The sequence below is a fragment of the Vombatus ursinus genome, unplaced genomic scaffold, assembly GCF_900497805.2.
Source record: "Vombatus ursinus unplaced genomic scaffold, bare-nosed wombat genome assembly UNPS02014812.1, whole genome shotgun sequence".
NCBI lineage: Eukaryota > Metazoa > Chordata > Mammalia > Diprotodontia > Vombatidae > Vombatus > Vombatus ursinus.
Genome location: NW_020954590.1, coordinates 20,215,344 through 20,227,912, shown reverse-complemented (window position 1 = coordinate 20,227,912; position 12,569 = coordinate 20,215,344).

Here is a 12,569-nt window from a genome sequence, read left to right as displayed (position 1 = left end):
ATTAGAAATAGTGTCAAAGCCTTAAGATCCCACTGTCTTCCATATTGATGTGATGACATTTGTCAGGTTGACCTGGATCTGCGTGAACTGAAGGGTGTTTCCTGGCCCAGCACTTGAATCATAAAGTGAGCCAACTAAAGAATTTTGTAGAGTAACCACATAAAAACTCATGGATCATAGGTTAAATTGGATTGGTTAAATTGTGGATGAGATTCAGCATTTGATAGCTGATTGAATACATACAAATAAAAAATAAAAGGGATTCACTTCTTTCATATACAGTAGTTAATTGCAATTAGTCTTTGCCTTTTATATTATTTTTTTTTTAAGGCAAGTGGGGTTAAGTGACTTGCCCAGGGTCACACAGCTAGTAAGTGTCAAATGTTTGGTCTGAGGTCGGATTTGAAGTCAGGTCCTCCTGATTTCAGGGTCAGTGCTCTATCCACTGTGCCACCTAGCTGCCCCTATATATTATTCTTGTTAAAAAAAAAAAATTCACGATATATCAGCCTCTTATTTTTGGCCCCTCATTGGATATACCATGTATATTGAAATTTCTAGAAGATTAAAGTTTCGAATTGGTCAAACTAATACTGATAAGAATAGATACCTTAAGTCTTGCAGTAGACTGTGAATAAAGAAATGCCTCTCCATGTAGTGGGTATATAAATTTAATTTACAAAATACACATGTAAGAGCTAGAATCTAGAATGCTATTTTAAATTTTATTTAAGTTTTATGTTACCTACATAAGAATAGAGCTTATTGGGTTCATTACAGATTTGTTGTCTTATTTCAGCTGGGACCTCAGTATAAGAAGACAATCCTTTTACTCTTCCCTAATTGTTTCTCTATCACACTTGGCCATTGCTGCTGCTGTTCAAAACTTGTCATCTTTCATCAGCTCACCTACTCATATCTGAAGACCTCATTACTTTACCAACTCATATCTGAAGACCTCATTTCTTTACCAAAAAGAAAAGAATCCATCAACTCTTTCTGTATCATCCTCCCTTTAGTCAAATAAAGGACTTCCACACATTGCTGATGAAAAAGACCAGAGCTGAATAGATACTTGGAAATGCAAACAGGATTCAAGAGAAACAGAGAGGTAAATGCATTTGAGCAATTGGAACTATTACATGAAATTTTTCTCCCCCTTTTAATATGCAAACAATGTCTTTAAGGGTTACAGAAAGAATAAATAAAAATTACGATTAATATTTTTATGATCTTAGGATAAGGGGTGGACCTTTATCTCACATCTAGTGTGAGGGAAGACTACAAACAGGAAAGAGAAAGGGAGTGGCCTATACATGAGCCTAAATTGTCTGAAATGACCAGAAGACAGGTGGACACATATCCACACTCAAAGATTTTGGTTAGAAAGACATTAAATAAGAGATGATTAGGAAAAAGGGAGAAGGAAGGACAAAGTTAAGGAAGGGACTGGGAATTTGGGCATAAGAAAAAGTTCAACTTCTGAATGTGTGATGGGGGATGAGGGTAAAAGGAGTAAAGATTCTCATTTATAGCACAAGTGTTGAGCACACCTATCTTACTACCCTCTTTGTAAAGTGGCAAGAAGGGAAATAGGATAAAAGGAAGTATGCAATTAACAATCTAATTTTAGATTAACAATCTAAAATATGAATGGGATGAACTTACCTATAAAGTACTAGTTCCTTTTTCTTCCTTTTAGTTATTGAAGTCTTCCTCTTTTTCCCTCTCATTAAAATTCTACCCTTCTCCCCTTCAACTTTTGTTAGATTTTTTCATTTTCTGTTATTTTTTTTCTAAAGATGATTCCTTTATCTTATTATCTTCATAATTATCTTCCTTTTTTATTCCAAACTTCTATTCTTTGATTAATGATCTTAATTATTTTTATTACTTTTCTTAGTGTTCCATAAGGAAATAAAGCATCTAATATACCAAGTTTTGCTTTGTAGAGCTCAGCTCCTTTCCCCTCCCATCTTTTTTTCACTTTTACATTGTGGTGTAGTAAGAAGTATTGCCACATGGTAGAAATTCTTCTGTTTGCTCAAATTGGGTTCAATTTTATCCCCTGCTTATTTCAGAACTTCGCTTCATTTTCCATGCTCTGCCCATGCTTTCCAACCCTTGTGGGTGCTGGTTGTACCTAGCAGATTTAATTTTCCTTTGCTTGAGGTAAGATATTGACCATGGAGGCAGAGCAGCCAGAGGAAGTGGTCTCGCTGAGCATTAAATCCCTCTAGATTGGTAAGGTCCCCCATACAGAATATTCCCAACCATAGAAATATTTTTCACCCACTCCCGAGTCAAGATGTGCCTCTTCCTATTTTTTTCCCCTGACACTCCATCACTCACTTTCTGACTCTTTTCCTTTTAATTGTAGGTTTACCTCTGGGGACTGGATGTCAAGGCTGTCTTAGCCTTCTCCCATGTTGGAGAATTCACTTTTCATTGGCTTCAGTCGCAGTCCAATGTGTCACATTGGGGGACAGAACTGGAGGCCCCAGCTGACTACTGTCCCTTTTCCTTCCTGGTTCAGCTCTATATTCTGGCATTCTGCTCTAGTTCTCTTGCATCTTTGGTTCTCTGGCTGGGCATCACCACCCAAGGAACATCATGGTCACATTTTCTTGTACCATCTCATCTTCTGTATTATGGCTGGGCAGAATTGAGGTCCTCTATTGCCACAAACATGTAGGGTGAGAGCAAAGGCAAGGTGCTCTAGTAGAAATTTCAGCAGTGGGGAATTGCTGAATGGTTCCCAGAACATAAGCCAGTGGGTCAGGTTAGGTGCCCTGCCAGAGTATGGAAGATAGTGGAGAGAAGAGGTGCTGAGTGATTGAATTAGGAATTATCGTTCTGCACTGTTAATTCATAAAGCTGTTACTTTATTAGGTTTCTTAGTTAGTAGAGACAGTTGCTATTGTTCTATCTGTGTAACATAATTCCTCTTGGGGACGGTGGTTTTGAAAGTTAGTGGGGAATGGAGAATATGTCTAGTCTTTCATCTTGTTGGACCCAGAACCAACCAGCCACAAAATAGAACAGGGTGAAAATATGGGTGAAAAAACAGAATCCAACAATGTATTGTTTACAAGAAATACAGTTCAAAGAGATTCACACAGAGTTCAAATATGTGGCAACAGCAAAATCCTTTCTGCTTCAGATGAGCTAAAAACAACAACAAAACCCAGAAATAGGAATCCTACTTTTGCAGGAATAAGTCAATTTTCAGGAAGAAATTAAGAGTAAAATTATAATAGCTAGAGATCTCACTATATCACATTTCAGACCTTCATAAATGTGACCAAAAGATATGCAAAAAATAATATTTTGGCAAAGTTAGATATAATAGAGCTCTGATAACTACTAAATAGAAATAGAAGGGAATATACATATTTTTTCAGCTATGCACAGAGCTTTTGCAGAAATTGACCTTGTATTAGGGCATTAAAAAACTTCACAGGCAAAAGCCAAAATATTAAATGCACCTGTTTACTGACTACAGTGCAATAAAAATTTTTTCCACAAAGGACCCCTCAAGAAAGGATTAAAAAAGAATTGGAGACTAAACTCAATCCTAAGGAATAGATGAGATAACAAAGAAAATCATACATATATTAGATAATTTCACCCCCCTCCCTCCCTAAAAAAGTGATGACAATTGGAGAACATACCACATTTTATGGAATGCTGCCAAAGCAGTTAAGGGAACATTTATATCTCTCAACATTTTAAACAATGAAAGATAAAACATTAATGAATATACAACTAAAAAAACTAGAAAAGAAACTAAATTTAAAATGCCAACTAAGCATTAAAAATGGAAATTCTGAGAAAATTGAATGAACAAAATTAAAATGAAAAAACATTAATTTGATGAATAAAGCTAGGGATTGTTTGTTTTTTAAACAAACCAAACCAAAGGAAAAAACAAAACCCATTAACTAATCTGATTTCCACTATCAGAAATGAAAAAGTAAAGAAGAAAGAGAACTCATAAAAACTATTTTGTCCAATTATAAGCCAAAAGAAATCTGAGAAATGAAATGAATCAATAATTATAAAAAATAAAATGCCCAGATTAACAAAGCAAGAAAGGCAGGATTTAATTCAATCTCAGAGAAATTTAACAAGCCAAAGGAAAAAACTCAAGGAACAAATAAATTTATAAGAAATTCTATCAATCGAAAAAAATCTAATACTGTATAACCTGTTTGAAAATATAGGAAAAGCAGGGGCAGCTAGGTAGCACAGTAGATAGAGCTCTGGCCTTAGAGTCAGGAGGACCTGAGTTCAAATCTGGCCTCAGGCACTTGATACTTACTAGCTGTATGTCTTAGGTAAGTCACTTAACCCTGATTGCGTCACCAAAAAAAAAAATATAGGAAAAGAATGGACCCTCCTAAATTCCTTCTTTGATCCAAATATAGGCTTGATAACCTAAACCAAGAGGTGATAAAAGAGAAAATTTAGATCAATTACCCTAAAAATACTAATGCAATTTTTAAATAAAATTAAAATATAAAGAAAAATAAAATAAATACTAAAAATACTAATGTAATTTTAAAATGATATTAAAATATAAATAAAAATACATTAAAAATTAAAAAAATATTATCACAGAGGCTACAACAATACATCATAAGATTATACACTATCACCAGGTTTAGATTATTACCAGGAATGAGTGGTTAGCTCAATATCAGGAATATAATTTATATTTTATACACACACACATATACACACATGACAATACTAAAAACAAAATTATGTGAGATTCAGAAAAAGCTTTTGGCAAAATACAATTTTAGTCAGTCTACAGGCGTTTATTAGGTGCTTGCAATATGCCAGTCCTTGTGATAAGCACTGGAGATATAAAGAAAGGCAAAAGACAGTCTTTTAAAAAACACTTGCTGTTGTTAGTCCTTCATTTCTGAAGAGAACCGATGACATCATGTGTGATGTCTTGACTTACCTGTGAATTGGATTTTTGTTATACAAAAACATCAGATTCTTCCAGAATCACTGAAGTCGCTGGCAAGACAAAAGTCGGGACGACTGGCCATGGTACAGGATGCAGTGAATGACTTCGGTGTCTTTGATGTCTGACTAAGCTCTAAGTGCTCCACTGTGCCTGCTTCATGGCTGTTGGAACAAACTGTTCTTATCTGCCCATTCCTCTGGGGAAAGTCATCACATGCTTTGGGGTTGTCATCCCCCTAATTCAGGGGTGGGGAACCTGTGGCCTTGAGGCCACATGTAGCCCTCTAAGTCCTCAAGTATGGCCTTTTGGCTGAATCCTTTTAATAAAAGGATTTGTTGTATAAAACTTTGACTCAGTCAAAAGGCCACACCCAAAGACCTGGAAGGCCACATGTAGCCTCAAGGGTACAAGTTCCCCACCCCTGTCTTAACTCATCAACAAATTTAAGGCCTGTCAGTTACCCTTAACCTGGTTTAGCCTGTTAAAAACACTAAAAAGGATATTGGTAAAGAGTAAGAAGCACTAACCAACCCTCCCCACAACTATCTATCCCAACAATGATCTGGGAAGAGCAACAGCTGACTGAAAAGTGATCAGAAATCCAAGGAAAAAACACAATGAATTACTTTTTTCTAGCCAGGAGAACATGAACCAGCAAGTAATTGTGTCCATCTGATCCCAAGTTACATTGCAGATACAGCATGGATTTATGAGGAAGCCTGGGACAAGGCCCCAGACTTACTGACAGCTCTGGTCCAGGGCAAGGATTGGTCGCAGATCCAGCAGGGAGCAGGTCTAACCCAGTGTACTTTGCAGGAGCAAGATGAAGAACATGCAACCATATTGCTAATACCCCAGAGCTGATTGGGAGACCTGCAGCTAGGTGAGGACTGGCCTGGGACTGTGTTCCAGCACATGTGGTAGTTGTGGATCCAACAGATTCTGTTCAGCTGAGATCTGAGGCTGTATAATGGATAAAAAACAAGAACAGAAGGGTGTAGGAGCTCTGTGACACTCCTCAGAAGGCTCCTGAGAACTGTCTGACAACTGTAGCTAAATGGCCAAAGCAGGGAGCTCACACCAATTGAATTCTGAGGTATAACATATAGGTTCAGATAACTCACAAGTTATTTTATTTATACCTCATAAATTAGTAAACACTACAGATCAATGCTCAGTTTATTATTTTGTTGATTTTTCAGACTTAAGAAAATGATGGAGAAAATGTTGATAATGCAGATTAAACTTAAAAATATATATATATTTTTTTTTCCTGGAGAGCTAGTTGTTAAACATTTACCAGCATACTGATGGATGAAACAGAGGGGAATTTATCTTAGATAATTGATATGCACAAATAGCAGATTACACAAGCAAGGGAGGAGTGGAAGGGAAGAGACTGTAAAACCTGAACCTCACTTTCATCTAAACTGGTAAAAGGTGGGTAGAACATACAAAAAACACAAATAATTTTGTGTAGAAATATATTAAGGTCTATAGGAAGGAATGGAGAGAAAGGAGAGGAAGGGATAAAGAGAGCAGATTGGGGAAGGAATTAGTAATAAGCAAAACAAACTTATTTTGGTGGGTGAATCATGAAGGGAAGTTTAAATGGAAAGCAAGGAAGGGTAAGAAACTGAGGTCTGGGGAAAGGGAAGAGAAGAGAGGAGCAGAAACATTACATAAAGCATGGGGCACATGCTGAGCATGCTCCTCTCATCATCTATGTAAAGAGGAAGTAGGGAACAAAGCAAAGAAAAAGTCTAAATGAATAGACTGAAGGAAAATACACAATGATCATAACTGTGAATGAGATGAACTTATCTATAAAATATAAGGGGATAGCAGAATTCAGCCAATATATTATTTACAAGAAATATACCTGAAACATAAAGACCCACAGAGAGTTCAGTTGAACTCAAAGCAGAGGTAACAATTGTGATCTCAGACAAGGCAACAACAAAACAAATTTGATTTAAAAAGATTAAACAGGGAAATTACACTATTCTGAAAGGTACCCTAGACAAAACATTAAAGCTAATACTTAGCATATATGCACCAACTGTCATAACATTAAAATACTTAAAGGAAAAGTTGTACAAAATAAAAGGATACATGGACAGTAAAACAATCGTAGTTGGGGGCCTCAATGTATCTCTCTCAGACTTAGTCAAATCCATCAAGAGAGTCAGTAATACTTATCTTCCTAAGTTCAAATCCACCCTCATACTCTTACTAGCTGTGTTACCCTAGGCAAGTCACTTAACTCTGTCTCAGTTCCTCTAAGACAATGTAAAATGAGCTGGAGAAGGAAATGGCAAACTTTATCTTTACCAAGAAAACCCCAAATGGGGTATGAAGAGGTAGATATGACTGAAAAGACAGAACAACAACAAATGACAAAAATTAACTATGTATTAGGCATAAAAACTTCACAGATGCATAGAAACAAATATTAAGCACAGCTTATACTGACCACAGTACAATAAAAATTATATTAAATCAAATACCGTTGATTTAAAACTAAATTACTTAATCCTAAAGAACTGGTGGATCAAAGAATAAATTATAGAAACAAAAGATAAGTTTATTCAAGATGACAGCATTATAAGAACATACCAATTCTTTTTAGATGAAGCCCTAGTGGTCCTTAAGGGAAAGTTCATATTGCTAAACACTTTCCTCAACAATGAAGAGAAAAAACAGGTCATATCACTAAAACAACTACAAAGCCATAAAATAATAAAAGAAAAAAACCCTATGAAATACCAAAATATAAATTATGAAAATTGCAGAAGTGATAAAATTAAAAACAAAAAAATAAATTCATTGAATTAATCAGAAGTAGGAACATATTTCTGGTGGGAAAACAACATAACAAATAATTAGCTAATTAGATTTTAAAAAGAAAGAGAAAAACCACATTACCAGTATCAAAAATAAAAAAAACCTCATAACAAATTGAGAAAAAATAAAGGGAACTATTAAAAACTATTTTACCAAACTATATGCCAATAGAATTGACAGCTAAAATGAAATAAGTGTACAGATAGATTATGACTACTATGTGTGCAAATAATGTGGAATTTGTTTTAGTGCAAATTATAAAACTAGGTCACATTTAATGCAAGCCAAGTTTCAATTAATGTGATGCATGTGAGTTAGTCAAGGGTTTTAAAATGCTACTCTGTCACTGATATGACCTCATCTACCATCAAGTATGGATATGATATACTGCTCTATATGGCATTACCGACTGTTGTGTTAGTTTCTTTTTTAAAGAACCCTTAACAAAATGGACAAAAGCAAGAAGTGTCATATGGAAACACTGCGAGGGCAAAAAAGAAGAGGCTTGTTATTACATTAGAATAAAAATCTTTTATAATTTGAATGACATGAACATAGTCATGGTAAAGTAAAATAGGACAAGATATTGGAATAATGTAATCTACAGCGTGGAATATTATAAAACACAAGCATAACAAAAGAAAGAAGCAAAATTGCATCTTTTATGGTTTATAAATGGCTACAAGGAATAGAAGTTACAATAGAAATGGAGTGTCTTTTTGCTGCATGAATTGAAGATTACAATAAAAAACACATTCCCTTAGCAGAGTTCATTCAAGGCAGTGAAAGAACATAAAAATGAAGTGGATAGTGAAGAAATGTTTACTCCAGGTATTGGTTGTACAGACACATATTGTGCTATTTGTAATTGCAAGAACTAGAAACAATCTAAATACCTGTTTAATGGTTGGGTAATGATTAATCAATCTAGCAAAAAATCTGTGATTTTGGTGAGGACTTCCAGTATTGTAACTCCCTCCACATACAAATGACTTAGTATCCATGCAAACAAAGTCAAAAGACAAAGAAAAGCTCCCAGTACATAGAGTAAAGCTCTATGTATTTCTGGGACAGCATAGCAAGAGTCAAGCAGGATGAGAAGGTAGGGAAGGGTTATGCTCTGCCCCAGTTACATGGAATGAAATTGTAGTTCTATCAAAGAAATTATAAAAACTCCTGTCACCCCGATGGCAGAACTATTTATCTCTAAATATATTCCATTAACATTTAGGCAATCTTATATGTTACAATACTCTAGTGAATATAAATAAAATGAGAGACAGTGTCGTGAATCCAGGAAGAGGCCTGGATGTGGAGTTAAGAGTAACCTAAGTCTGAATCCTAGTTCTGACATTTACTAGTTGTGTGACTTTGTGTTACCTAATTTCCATAAGTATCAGTTTCTCCATCTCTCAAGCAGTAAAAAATAATACCTCTCAGGGTTTTTGTGAAGGGAGTGTTTGCAAAGCCTAAATAAACTTGAGTTACTATTGTTATGCACATATAGGATATAGTTCCATTATCCATCAACACAGTAATTACAAGTACCATTTAAGTAGGCTTTAAAAAAATGAAGGGAACTTGGAAATATGTTTACTCTGTAATTAAAAATAAGCAAAAGTGCCTTGTCTGACACTTGTTAACAATTTTTATCTTAAACTTAGTAGCTAACAGATATTCAACTGTACAAAAATAAAGAAAAATAATTGTCCATAAAAAGACAAACTTCTACTACTTAAAATTTGTTTAAAAATGTGCACTTTATTTTTAGCAAAGTGAGTGCTATTGTGCTGGTGAGGAAAGGGCTAGGTCTTCCCTGTTTTTTGCTCCCATCCTTATATGGCTGGTACCACTGTCTTCTTTCTCCTTCTGTTGTCCTTCCCTCTGCTCCCTCAGCTCTGCCTCTGGTGGAAGGGAGGGAAGGAGGGAAGATGGGGAGAAATTGAAAACCTCAGAAGAGGAAGACCACTCCAGTTCATTCTGGGGCTGGAGGGAAGGGCAAAAAATTCTTCCCTTAGCCTCCCTTTATAGGGGGCTCAAAATCTCAGCATCTTTTCATTTGCCACCAGTTGCTTGACTGGGTTTCAATTCCAGTGTCATCATCATGCCCCTACCTGGGTATTGGGTACCTTCTGGAACCTCCACCTCACCTTTTCAGCTTCCTTCTGTGTATTGTCATTAGCTCCTTGAGGGCAGGGATTATATTTTTATTTATTTATTTAGGCTTTGTATCCTCAGCTCAGCACAGTGCCTGACATGTTCTATCTAGTCTCTGTAAAGATGCTAAACTCATTTGCCTACGAATGTATCCCAGTCCATATTTTTATTCTTATCTGGAAAGTTATGAGATATGAATAAAAAGAAAATCCCTCATCTGTAACTCTGAGTGTCTAACTTGGAAAATTTCCCTGGTGAATATTTATGGCAGGTCACAATCTATTTTTCTTTTTCCCTGGCATCTCATTCCTACTGCCCTTCCTCAGCTGAATTAGAGTAATGAAACACTTAGATCAGCAATGCAATGGTCAACACTAGAAAGTTTGTAAATATGGCAATAGAGCAAAATGGAAAATATAAGTCAAGGAAAATATATATCCTTGGGAAAGCACTAGAATATCTTTACTTTGGAGGTTATCTTTACTTAATGGCTTTAATGACAATAAAATGAATACAGTCTTTTAAAAAAATTTTAGATGACTTTCCTCTAATGGAATATTTTTCCACATACTAATGTTTCATGTATGATGTGAGTTATATACTATATCTATATCTATATCTATATCTATCTATCTATCTATATATATATACTTACAGCATCACACACAGAAACATAATCCTTTCACAAGAGTCAGCTTCTTTATTAAAGGGCTCTTATTGTTTCAAATGTAGTGGGTGAGGTGGAAAGAGAGAACCAGGACTGCCATAATATAGCTAGGACCTGATTAGTGCAAACAAGGAGTTCCTTTGAGTGGTCAAATGATTTGAATCCACATTATTTGATTATAATTATATGTAAAACATAGTCATTAGTTCCATTCCAAAGGAAATTTACAATGAAAACTTTTTAAAAAATCCCACTTCATGGGATTTTTTTCACATTAATCAGGACCTAGCTACAGTGAAGCTTTGCTATAATATGAGGATTTTATGCTAGTTCAAATCAGCATTTAGACACTAACTAGCTTCCATTCATGCCTCCAATGAATCCTTTAATCATGTAATCCAAGTACAATGAGTCCTCCTAATATGTATATGCATCCCCCCATCTCCCAGTCTCTTTAAATGTCACCTTTAAAGACATTGTTGCTATTGTTCAGTCATGTCTAACTCTTTGTGACATATTGTCTGTGGAGTTTTCGTCGCAAGGATACTGGAGTGGTTTGCCATGTCCTTCTGCAGTGAATTAAGGCAAACAGAGGTTAAGTGACTTGCTCAGGGTCACACAATAGTAAGTGTCTGAGGCTGGATTTGAACTTCCTGACTCCAGGCTCAGTTCTCTATCTACTGAGTCACCTATTTGCCCCTATATGCATCTTAAAGACATACGTTTATCTATTTAGTGTTTTATTGGTTGAGATAAACCTTGTTTCATAGGGCCTGGAGGTGGAGTTAGTTTGTTCTCCACTTTCCTCTCCCACTTTCAAACCCTCATTCTGTCACTATCCAGAGAGAGAGAGAGAGAGAGAGAGAGAGAGAGAGAGAGAGAGAGAGATGCTTCACCTGCTCCATGTTGGAGTTCTGGAGGGTGGTAGTGATGAAGTGCATCAGATAAGCTAGGGCTGAAGGAAGTTATATCAGGAACATACTGGTCCTATAACATTCCATCCCTTGGTGACAAGGTTTCTAAAGGTTTTTCTGCCATTTAAATGCTTCCATAGCTTATAATAGACAGTCCTCCTGGCATGGACAATACTAAGGGGGAAAAAAAAAGAAGAAAAGGAAAACCAACAGAGCAAAACAAAAGATTGTGGAAGACAAAACAAGAAATCCCAGGCCTTCTCTTTTCCTTTGGCAGGACCAATTCTCCAGTCTGGTCCTTATGGTGGGTGACATGGTTCACAGTGCTCTTCTAACACAAGATTGTGATGATAAAGCAGAGCAGTCCAGAAACATCAGCATCACAGCACAGATGATAATACCTCTAGTACAGTCATAGGTTTCTTCTCCTTATATGAGGTGAAGATTAGCAAGAATATCTCCAGGAACATCAAGGCTCCATCAGGGATACTTCTGACCGTGAGATCATCTGTAATAAAGTGACTAAGTCATAAGCCTCTTGCATGCAACCTGTTCTAATATCTAAGCTGATATTAAGACTTTTCCTGTGCTGCCACACATTTGATATCCACTGGCCAACCCCCAGCCCCTGCCTGGGGGAATCATCAGGGGGATGAAGACAAATTTTTGCTGCTTTAAAGGTTTCTGCTGAAGCACTGCTTCCTCCTTTCATAGGGGATGGATAAGGCCTGCTCCTACTTTTATCCAGGGACTTGGGTTTGCTACCAAGTAAACTAAAGGATCTCCTTTCTTCTAAGTGAGTTCACAATCACCATAGTTGTGTGGAGACAGTTTTATTTCCCCTATGTCACTAGAAAGTAGGGCACCTCCCAATAATTCCACCCCATAGTCTCCCAAACCCTCTATGGGAAGGAGTTATATGAACCAATCTGGGTAAAAAGAGACCTGTCAGTTTAGGGGAACCTGATCCCTTTTCCTAGAATGTACAAAGACCCATGAG